Genomic DNA, 13,243 nt, shown 5'->3' on the forward strand with positions numbered 1-13,243 from the left:
ATACATCGGCTGAACTGATGTCTCCAAGTCCCCAACGAAGTCGTGGATTAGTCGTCTAAGAGATGTATAATCAAGCTTGTGGTTCAATACTATCCCATCAAGGACTTGCAAGAACCCATGTAGAATAGAGATGACGGTCAAGTTACACTCCCAATTCATTAGGATGAAGAACGAAGATACATCTTAGAATGGAATCAAGTATAGATTGAAATAGAATAGTGATATTATTAATCCATAAGAATCAGCAGAGCTCCTAACCTTAACCTAGGAGGTTTAGTTGCTCATAGCTTACAGAAAAGTAATGCAAAACGTGTAGAGTGGCCAAGAGCTCTTAACAAGGGTGAACTCTTGTCTATATATACTAATCTAATAACTAAGGATTACAAAAATAGGGTAGAATAGTCTTTTAGTGCGAAAATCCACTTCTGGGGCCCACTTGATGAGTGTTTGGGCTGAGCTAAGGGTGACTCCACGTGCTAGTACCTTTCTTGGGCATTGAACGCCAGCTTTGGACTCCTTTTTGGGCGTTCAATGCTAGGAAGGGGGTGAAGAACTGGCATTGAACGCCAGTTTTTTACCTTCATTTCCAGAGCAAAGTATGGACTATTATATATTGATGGAAAGACCTGGATGGTAGCTTTCCAATGCCGTTAAGAATGCGCCATTTGGACTTTTGTAACTTCAGAAATGCTCCTTCAAGGGCACGGAGGTCAGAATCCGACAGCATCTGCAGCCCTTTCTCTGTCTCTGACTCAAACTTTTTCAAAACTCCTCAATTTTCAGCTAAAAATTACCTGAAATCATCATAAAACGCAACAACTCAAAGTAGAATCCAAAAATGTAAATTTTGCCCTAAAACCTATGAAAATATAATAAAATTAAACAAAACATAATAAAAACTATATGAAAATAATGCCAAAGAGAGTATAAAATATCCGCTCATCAATAACCAACAAATTTCTTTACTTACCTTATAGAATGTGCACCCAGAGAAGACTCTATTAGGGTCTTTGTTAGTATTCGACATAAACATGATTGCATAAAACTCCATAAAAGCACTTCAGGGAGATGCCGCCAGCTTTCTCATCTCTGGCATGCAATACAAACGTCCCTGAGCTCGTTACGGACAATTCATGTCTTTGTCCTCCTCTTCCACTTCTCCTTGAACTCGTGGATACACCATCAGTGGCCATGAACAACTTCAAAGACCCCATTTTTGTTCACCCTTTTTGTAGGATTAAGGCTACATCTCAAACGGCATCATTTTTGGCGTAGGAGACTATTTTGTCCCTTAACCATTTCGCACCTCCACGTGGCACACTGTAACGGCCACATCAGTAGAACGGAGTCCACGTCATACATCTCCGTTAGGTCTCAAAAGCTCAATATAATAGAGGGATCTAAATGTCCTGGTTTTGAGAAGGTCAGGGATGTATATGTATTTTCCAATCTTTAAGGATTTAAATATCTGTGTGGCAAAAGGTCAGGGACCTATTTGTCCTTTTCTCAAAAGGAAGGTAAGAAAATTGTTTAAACACATTGCACTTTGTAAAGCCTATTATTTCACTCACTAACTTGAGCATCGGAGTACCTTTTGTACGTATCCACCCCCTTGTTCTCCTATTGCCGAGGTATAACTCATCTCAACGGAAAGCTCCTAGTTATTCACTGAAGGACGAGTTATACTGCGGCCAACCTTCACAAGAACAATTGGCACCCACTGTGGGGCTGAGAAATAAAAGATTCCTCTTTCTTTAGGTCCCAAAACTTTTAGTTCTTCTCATGGGTGACCAACCTCCTCCCACACCATCCAAGCATCTTCGAATGGTAACGGAGCTCAGCAAGCTAATCAGCGAATGGCAGAAGAAAACGAAAGAATGGCGAATCAGATAGCTGAGCTAAGCAATGCTCAGATTGAAAATAACAATGATCATAACGAACAAACAAATGACGAGGAAGAAAATTCAGATCCAACGCAAGTCTCTGAAACTCAACAACCAGAGGGAGATCAACAAAACGAGAAAGACGACGAATTAGACAGCACAGCTGGACCATTCACGACAGATGTCATGAATTTCAAACTACCTAGGAACTTTGCATTACCAATAACACTAACTCCATATGATGGTATGGGTGATCCAAAAAAATACGTCAAAAAATTTCGCTTTATGATGATGGTAAACAGTGCCTCTGATCCTATCTTATGTTGTTGTTTTCCTACTTTTTTAGACGGTCCTGCACTTGAATGGTCTTTTTCTTTGCCTACAGATTCTCACGCTTTCAGAAGCTCGCCAAGCTATTTGAAGATCAGTTCGTTACATCTTCCATATATTTACACGACTTCGATTATCTGAACACTATCAAGCAAGGACAACATGAAAGCCTAAGGGAGTATGTTACTCGCTTCACCAAAGTAGCAATGAGCATTCCAAACCTCCATCCAGAGGTCCACCCACACTCAACCGACCAACTTTCTGCAGGGTAATCTTTACGCAACAAGGACGAACCAACTCATCCCCAACCTAATCAACCTCGAGTTATCATTAATTGTATATCTGGGGGCTTTTCTGGTGGTGGAACTACAAGCTCAGCTTGTAAGCGCAGCTATCGAGCTATGCTTGCCGTTGAAGGCGCCCTCAACAATCCACGACCTCTGCCCAACTTCCCAAAGATGACATTCCAACCGTCCGACTTCCATTCAAATGAAATCAACTTAGATAACCCAATTGATATCTCCATTCAAATAGGGGATCTAATAGTCCGCAAAGTGCCATTAGATCCCGGGAGTAGTGTCGATGTCCTTTTGTGCTCCACATCCCAAAAAATGAAGTTGAGATAACACAATGCAACCATCCGCTGGAGACTTAGTAGGGTTCTCAGGTGAACGAGTACATGTCTTGGGATCTGTATGGTTACAGACCACACTTGGTGAGAATTCTCTAACAAAAACTCTAGATATTCAATATCTTGTGGTTGATTGTTTCAGTTCTTATAACTTAATCCTTGGACGACCTTTTCTGAATAAGTTCGGTGCTATAGTGGCAACAATTTATCTCTGTGTTAAGTTTCATGTATAGGACAACCTTATTGCAACAATTCAAAATGATCTCCGTGAAGCTCGGCATTACTATAATATCAGTCTAAAATTGCCTGTGGCCAACCGAGCTATAGGTGCGTAAATAAATGCTGTCCACAACTCGTGCGAGCTTCCATCATTGGCCAGATTAGACCCAAGAGCCGAGCTTCAAGATTGACCCACCCTAATGGAGGAGTTACAAAAAATCTCTTTAACTAATGATCCAAACAAGTTCACTTTTGTAGGTTCAGCTCTGCAGAAGGACGAGAAAAAGAAGCTCAGCCGATTTCTTCAACAAAATATCGACCTATTTTCTTGGACTCCCGCTGACATGCCTGGGATCGACCTTTCTATAATATCTCATAACCTGGCAATAAACTCATCAATCCGTCCTGTAGCATAGAAAAAATACAACCTCGGCATCAAAAAACGAGAAGCATCCCTAGAGGAAACTAAAAAGCTCATTGATGCCAAATTCATTCAAGAAATCAGGTTCACAACATGGTTAGCTAATGTTGTCATGGTAAAGAAACATAATGGTAAATGGCGCATGTGTGTCGACTTCACTGATTCAAATAAAGCATTCCCTAAAGATGCATATCCCTTACCATCTATTGATGCTTTAGTTGATAATTCATCTGGCTTTGGAACTTTAAATTTTGTGGATGCATATTTTTGTTATAACCAGATTTTCATGCATCCTTCAGATTAAGATTAAACTGCCTTCATAACTGAATAAGGTAATTTTTGCCAAAAAGTTATGCCTTTTGGCCTTAAGAATGCAGGGACTACTTATCAGCGATTTATGGATAAGATGTTTGCCAAACAAATTGGTCGAAACATGAAGATTTATGTTGGCAGCAAAAACTGAGATCGGCAAGTCTCACATAGACAACCTTGTAGAGATTTTCACACAAGTTAGACAATACATCATGCAACTAAATCCCGAAAAATGTGCCTTTGGTGTCCAAGGAGGTAAATTCCTTGGGTTTTTACTTACAAGCCAAGGTATAGAGGCCAATCTTGACAAATGCCGAGCTATTCTGGAAATGCAAAGTCCTTGAACAATAAAGGAGGTCCAGCGATTGACAGGGAGACTTGTTTTCTTATCAAGATTCTTACCTTGTCTAGCTTCTAAGTCTTTTTGCTTCTTTCAATCACTCAAAAAGAAGAATAACTTTAAGTGGGATGGTCATTATTAAACTGCATTTTCAAACCTCAAAAATATCCTCTCAAAACCTCCAATTTTGCAAAAACATGAAATAAGAGAGGAACTTTATTTTTATTTATCTATTACTGACTGGGATATTAGTTCTTTTCTTGTTACAGAAAGGGACAATGTGCAAAAGCCTGTTTATTTTGTTAGCAAATCTCTACAAAATGCCAAACTTCGTTATCCCAAGATAGAAAAGGTTGCCTTAGCATTAATATTCTTAGCTAGGCGCCTTTGACCTTATTTCTAGAGTCATATCATCAATGTTCGAACCGAGCAACCACTACGACAAATGCTCACAAAACCAGAATTAGCTAGACGACTAAGAAAATGGTCTATTGAGCTATCCGAGTTTGATATCAGATATCAAGCCTAAGGATCCATTAAATCACAATACCTCACAAATTTTTTTGCCAAGTTTACTACTCCCAACTCCGATGATATGCCAACGGAATGGACGCTTTATGTAGATGGTGCCTCTAGCTCCCAAGGGTCAGGAGCTAGAATTCTCCTTGAAGATGGTAATGGAATTGTTTTGGAACACTCTTTATGCTTTTTCTTCAAGGCCAGCAACAATCAGGTCGAATGTGAAGTACTTATTGCTGGTTTGAGGTTAGAAATAGAATTAAACATTTATGACATAATGGTACATTGTGACTCTTTATTAGTAGTGCTATAAGTAAATCAATCTTTTTAAGTCAAAGATCCACTTCTAACAAAATATTTAGATATTGTAAAATCACTCATACCTTCTTTTTCAAAATTTGAAATTCATCATATTCCAAGAGAATAAATTCACCGAGCTGACATTCTGTCCAAGCTCGCCAATACACAGTCACACACTTCAACTCTTCTACAATCCACTCTGGTTACACCAAGCATCAATTTTATTAATATTTGCAACATTAACCAGAGTGATGACTGGCGATGGCCTTATATTCATTATTTGAAAACTGGAAATATTTTGTTTGAAATCAGTAATTTGAAACAATTTTGACGACAAGCCTCATTCTTTACATTGTTAAATAATAACTTGTATAAACGAGGATATACTCGTCCACTCTTGAAATGTCTAAACAGGTCAGAGGCAGATCTTGCCCTAGTTGAGTCTCGTAAAGAATATGCAGTACGCATATAGGAGCATGGAGTCTATCTTCCAAAATTTTCCATGCCGGCTTCTTCTGGCCGAGCTTACAGAGAGATTGTCATCAAAAGGTAAAATCTTGCACAAACTATCAGAAACATGCTCCAATCATACATGTCCCAACCGAGCTACTACATAACTCTGAAGTAAGTTGGCCATTTTATCAATAGAAAATTAATATCCTCGGTCCACTTGCCATTGCACCAGGTCAGATGAAAATTCTAGTTGTAGCTATTGACTATTTTTTTAAATGGATTAAGGCCGAAATACTGGCCAAAATCACATCACAACAAATGATTTCCTTTGTTTGGAAACACATTATGTGCATATTTGGTATACCACAACATGTTATTACTGACAATGATAGCCGGTTTGTCAATCATAATTTCACAACTTTTTTACAGAATTTAAAAATTCAACAACATTTTTCTTCAGTTGAACATCCACAAACCAACGGATTAGCTGAAGCAGTAAATAAAGTCATCTTACATGCTTTAAGAAAGAAATTGGATGATGCAAAAGGGCTTTGGGCCGAGCTAATTCCAGAAATCCTTTGAGGATACAACACCACTACATATTCTACTACTAAGAAAATCCTATTCCGTTTAGTCTATGGGTCTAATGCTATGGTTCCTGTGGAGATCTCTCAATCCTCGCTGTGCACACAAGCAACCAACCGCAATGAAGCTCGGCGACTAGACCTGGATTCCATTGAAGACATCCGAGATATAGTTACTCTTCACCACCGAGAAATGTAGCAACACATAGCTCGGCGATACAATCAGAAGGTCAATCCTTGCTCCTTTCAAATGGTCGATTGGTACTTAGAAAAATTGAGCAAGCCAGACGACCTCCATCTCATGGAAAATTTGCAGCCAAATGGGAGGGCCCACTCCGAATTGCCAAAGTCCTAGGAAATGGAGCATATAGACTCCAATATTTAGATGGTACAATCTTACCTAACACTTGGAATATTTCATCTTTAAAGTAATATTACAGTTAAAAGACAATGATAGGCTTGTACTTTTTTTTCTACTCACAAGATTTTTTTTCAAAGAGGGTTTTTACTTGGAGAAGTTTTAACAAGGCATGCCTAACTGCACCTTTGTAAACAAGGGTCAAACAACAATCTATTATGTCTCAGGACAAGCCGATTTATATATCAATTATCTCCTTATCCGATCTCTGTCAAATTCGACCCGTGACTATCAAACGCAAATTATGACTAGCATGTCATCTGAGTCTACTATCCATTTCACCACATGCTCAAAAAACATCACAACTTTATCCAATAGTGATAACATTTTTTGGAATACAACCAAATTAATATTTTACCATATCAAATTACCAAATTGCTACCTATCAATCATAACACGGTCACAAAAATCGAAGTGACTATCTATAAAGATTATCCAAAATTCATCGGAGGAACTATTCCGACATATTTCATAAAACTCAAAAAACAATTTCATTGATCAATGAAACCACCAACCTATCTATCATCAAATATTATCTCTTAGCAATACAAATATATATATAATTAAATTTCTTATCAATCCATACGAAGCCAAAACAACTGGCTAAATACATAACCAAAATATCACAAGATCGATGATCAATAGTTTTTTTACAACTCAATCATTGTCTTTAAAACAACAAAAGCATAAAAAAAATACTAACAACAAACCATCCAATAATCAGCCAGGTTTTCATCTTTTTCCTCGGCAGCTTCATCGTCATCTACTAGCGTTTCCTCATGGACTACTTTACCCAGATCCATTTGGGGGAAAATCTTGGTCAGGGACAAAAAACTTGGCCTACATCACCGCCCGCTCAAATTCTTCAGCAAAGGCATATAATATTTTAGTTTGCCTACTGTTCTCCAAATTTTTAAGTTTTACAATAACATCAATCATTTGATTCTTCATATTAGAGAGGTCAATCTCATTTTTCTTTAGAAACTCTGATTTTTTCTCATAATTGTCCTTAACCGACTTTAGCTTTTCTTCCTTTTCTGAGAACTTCTTTTTCATCTTAGCTATCAGATCATTCTTCAAATCCAAATCTTCTCTCAAACTAGCCAGCTCATCAGTCTTTTCTAATAATTTTTTATGCTTTATATCCCGACTCCGACCAATGCTCGCCAATCGAAATTCGAGCACCTAAAAAAGAGCACCTATATCAGATAACTAAAAAATGTAATCTACCTTATACATGTACTAAAGTTGTACCTATAAATATTGATCAATAACAACATCCTTAACCTCATTAACTAAGGTTACATCGGAATACGACTGAAATGTCTCATCGGCAACAACCATAAAAGGAAAATTCTTATCCCAAACTAAAGACTCATCACCTCCGTCGGCAAAACCAGACAACTTTTCTTAATTACTCACAACAGTAGTCAGCTCCTCCAACGGAATCTCTATTCCTTTTTCCAATAAGTCATCAAAAATATCCGTATCAATAAGACCGGTATCCTTTTTTTAAAGACGATCTTCCTTATTTTTGGGATAGGTTGATTAACCTCCACTCTTCCATCTCCTTTGACAGGGTTCGATGATGATCTCTCCTTTTTGACATTCTTTATCTTGTACCGAGCTCTTAAGCTCGCAGCCGAAACTCCAGGATATTTTTCACCTAAGTAAAAACAAAGAAAAATATTCAAATACAAATCAGTTATGCTTCCAAACATATGGAGATCAACTATCAAAACTTATCGAGATAGTTCACCACAGACATTTTGTCCTCTTTCCATGGGAGCAAATCAAAAATAGAAATTAAACTTTCTCTATTAACAACCTCCATAAGATAGTCTATTATACCCTCATTCCTCGGATTTATCTCTTCGAAACCTAAATATGTTGTGGTTGTGAACACCATCAGAGGGGAAACTTCTCACCAAGGTGTTCATCCAGGTAGAAAGAAAATTTTTCTTCCGCCGATCTTACTTTCAAAAATATTTCTTTAAAATCTTTGAACGACAATTTGTAAAGTTTAAAAATTGAAAAACTAAGGGTACTATTCAAATTTACCTAAACCTCCTTCCAAACCCCTTTGGCCTGAAACATAGAAAAGAACAACTCTAAAGAAGGTTTCACCTCCAGAAATTCCATTAATATTTCAAAACACCTTAACAAAGCCCAACCATTTGGGTGCAATTGAGAAGGAGCACAGTGTTGGGAATAAGTAGTATGACGACAATTTAATCAATCACGTATCAAATAATTTGTTATTGTTATTATATTAAAATGTTAATATAATAAGGTCCTTGATTAAATTTAGAGATTTATCATTGTGATAGTGATCATAATATTGAGAGATAAATCTTTTATAATTTAATCTAAATTATTCTTGGTCATAGGATTATTAAAAAGGACATTAATAATCCGGAAAGATCAATATATATATATATATATATATATATATATATATATATATATATATATATATATATATATATATATGAGATGAAGATTAATAGATCTCATTTATAAAATTATATATATAGATGGTGCATATAGAGATATGACCATTGAACTGACTCACTTTGAGAATTCCTAATGGTTATAATTACCGTATATTTGTCAATAGGATATTCTTAAGATGAACATAGTAATAGAGTTTTCTTTGACCTACGACTGTCATAGTAATTAACAATGTATTTATTATACTTTGATTCCGGACACCTAATACCCTAGGGTGCTAGTTGAATGGATATTGGGTATGATTTAAATATTTGCAGAATTAATGATTAGTCAATAAGAAATCCGTCAACTCTCAGTAAAGAGTTTGAACTCTATGATTATAATGACTGAGATGAATAAAACCTTGGCCAAGGGGATTGAATGAATGAAGAAATGATTTTCTTAGGTCATTCACAGTTCATTATAATAATGGTAACAAGTTAGAGTTTGACAATTAAACCATACTCTAAGGGTTAACCAAGAGCTGGAAAGATGGAAGGAATTATACTTTGTTCTTCTAAGGTTCTTAGTAAAAATTTATTACTTCATACTATCGGGTCATTGAGGAGTGTTGCTAGACGCCAACCTTGATTAGTAAATTTAGTATGACTAATTTACTACCCGCTTAGTATTGAACCTATGGGGTCACACACTAACAAGTGTTCTAATATTTGCTATAGAATTATTTAATTATTATTTTGATTTGATCAAATAAATAATTATATTAATTCAAAATGGAATATTATTATATTCTTTGCTAGCACCAAGAATATAATAATAGTATGATAATTGAGAATATTAAATGAGATTTGAGAATAATTAGTTATTCTATTTCTAAATTTGGATGAGATCCTAACTGATTCTGTTTCAAATTGAGTTATGATATAATTCATAAATTTGAAAGATTCGGATTTAGAATTTCAAGATATGATTTAAATTTGAATTGAGATTCAAATTTAAAATCAGTAACAAATCTCATACTATATATATGTATGCCAAGAGTAGAGGAATGTGATGCAAATGAGAATAAAACATAAGAGTTTTATTCCTTTACCTCTATACACATAAATGTATGTGAGCCTAATTCTTGGAGAAGAATTTTATGGCGTGCAAAGAGTTGCAAGAGGTTTCTCAATTTAGATCAGATGTCCATTTGTCAAGGAGTTGACAGCAAAGATTGCTCTCGGTGTGGATATGCATAGCACCTTCGTACCATCGAAGGAGAAAGTGATTTTTACTAGCGTACACAGGTATTTATATCTAATCTACATATTATTATTGGAATAAAGTTTAAGCACAAAATAGATCTTTAGGATTATTTTATTTTCTTCTGCTGCGTGTTATGAACACATGGTAATCCTTCACACAGTTTAACTGCTTCAACACACTACATTCAAAATTCATAAAAGGCAACTTCACCTAAAGCTTTTCCAACACACAACTATACATGTAGAAATACTCAAAATGACCCTTATACATGGTAACAGGTCTACCCAAAATCCAGACTCGCTATTTTTGTAGAATCTATTTCATCAATATTATCTTTATCTAAAAAGAGAGACCTGCAGATTTTTACATCCTCACTAACCCAATTATAAGAACCATCTTTGTAACACCCTATCACACAGAGCTTTACGCCTAGGACATAAATTAGAGATGGCGAGGCGCTACGACCTCTAAAAGTAAAATACATACATATATAACAAGGATAATATAGCTAGGAGCCTTGAAAGAAAAGGGGTACGATAAAAAATAAAACCAAAAACAAAAAATCGCATCACACTCGTGCGGATAAACGTAAAATGGACAAATAAGATCAAACGGAAAGGATAAACTATAGATATAAATATCAAAGTTCCAAAAGGTACAGATATTAAACTTTAGACTCGACCTGCGAAGTTAAGGCTGGCCAGAGTATATATACATATATATACAAGTTGACAGAGTATCCCAAAAGATAAGATATTACACCTGTTTCTCCAAGTCAACCTCTAAGAGGGACAAAATACAATATATACAGTAGAGAATATATATACACATCTATATACATAAACAAAAACTCCCAACCCTGAAATAGTTTTTCGCTTCTAAAGGATCTCCAGAATGCTCAATGAGGTGCCTCTCGACCTGCATCTAAAAAATAGCAAAATATGTATGAAATGAGAACCGGAGGTTCTCAATATGGTAAAGGTGCCCGCATAGATAATATATAAGGTCCCGAAAAAGTCAGAGGCATTACTAAAACTCCGACAACTCAGATCAAACTTAAAGTTTATGCTAAACCAGAAACTTTGATAGTCTATCTAAAGGATATTCAATTCTAATCTAACTCTTCGCCTTCTGTCTCTTTCAACCTCCTAATCACCAGGTGGAATAATCCTCTTATGGTGGAGGTGTGATCATCCTTTTGTACTTCTTTATCCTTTTTCTCCCCCATTGTTTTCCACAAAATAGAAAGAAGAAGATGAAAGAATGAAAAATCAAACTGAAAGAGAAAGAAACTGACCTCTTTTACTCATATTTCACTCTCTTCCCAAAATATTTTATCCAAACTGAACTTTCATTTATGAAACCCTTCAGGATTCTAAATAAATATATCAAAATTTAATGAAATTCGGTTTAGTTCCATATAATCAATCACACCCGTTGTTTCTCTCGAAACTAACAACACTAAATCACATTGGAAACTGGAAGGGTGGTTTCTTTATCATTTAATGACAAGACTTTCACTCTTTCCTATGAACATTTATTTCAATCATTTCCCATTTCTATTTATTTTATTTTAATAAAGTAAGTTGATCTGGGGGCTCTATACCTATAACTCATATCACCTAGTTATAACTCAAAAAATAAGCTTTATCAAAATATCACCAGGAAAAACTTGGGGCTGTGTTGTAACTGTTATAACTCGGTTATAACGTTATAACTCGGCTATAAACGCTATAGTTCGATTACTAAAATATCAAAACGCATAGCAACGTTTTAAAACATTATTATTCCTTTAAGTGAGATGCTTGGAAATGTAACCAAGGACATCTCATTCCAGATATAAAAGGAAGCTAAGAAAATCATTTAAACACATTGCACTTTGCAAAGTCTATTATTTCACTCACTAACTTGAGTGTCGGAGAGCCTTTTGCAGGTACCCACCTACTTGTTCTCCTACTATCGAGGTATAACTCATCTTGACAGAAAGCTCCTAGTAATTCGCCGGTGGACGAGCTATACAGCAGCCATCCTTCACAAGAACAACAACAACAACAACTAAATACTGGTATCTATTTTTTTTTATCTAAAAGTGTGTGAGCCGATGAAAAATAGGTAAAGACACTCTAATATTTATGTCAATTTGAGGCAATAGGTGAAAGCTTATGAGAGGTGTTAATGTACATGGAGGGATTCAGAATCCCTCCTTTTATATTCTTAGGATTATCGGGCTGGTCATTAAATTTTGTAATCTTGCATAACTAAAACGAGATATAGTTTCATTTAATGATGTGGATACATTATCATTTTAGAGATTTGGCGTATCTTTGAGAATTTGATCTTCTGTATGACAATCGTGCCCCTTATCAATTGCTAAAATGGCCAACAGGTAGGGATCCTGGATCGACCTCAATAGAGCGACATGAAGTTGTCTAAAATAATGCGCCTCAGAAAAGTTTAGTCAAATGGCCAACTATTTGTATTTGAACGGTAGTTGACCTTCCATGTTAGCAGGGCAGGTTTCTTACTTGTGGTCTTTCTGATGTGTGCTGATTCAATCCAGTGTGAATATCTTCATGCTAGCTCTAACATATTCCACAGAGAATAACTCGTTCAAACTTTGAACCGAGTTCTCTCGTCATAAATGCCCTCTGAGTTTTTATCTTTGGTGCAAAGATGATTAACAAGAGTGGTGAGGTTTGGCGCGAAAACCAAAGACAATAATTATGGCTTCACATGTTCTCGAAGATGGAGAAATCTACCTTTTTTTTCCTTGAAAAGGGATTTAATTAATATTTTACTCTTGATGTTTCAAATTTTGAACGTCAAGTTAGTTCTAAAATCTTAAGCCATTTCTTCAACTATTCATTTCTTACTTCCCTTTATTTTGTTAATCAGTAAGCACAAAATACTCACGAGCGGTGAATTGAGAATATAAAAATCAATGATAATTTTTTTATAAACGGAAGTGTATATGGAATAAATATACTAATGGATACATCCTAATACTTTTTAAAGGCTTGCAAATGAACTCTAAGAACTTATAAGTAGTTGTATGTTCCTCACGAGTTTGAAATATGAAGATAATTATATGAGATAAGAATAGAAAAATTGGAAATGCAGATTTTATCCAG

Source organism: Arachis ipaensis, chromosome B10 (assembly GCF_059453495.1).
Source record: "Arachis ipaensis isolate K30076 ecotype BB chromosome B10, ASM5945349v1, whole genome shotgun sequence".
Classification (NCBI taxonomy): domain Eukaryota; kingdom Viridiplantae; phylum Streptophyta; class Magnoliopsida; order Fabales; family Fabaceae; genus Arachis; species Arachis ipaensis.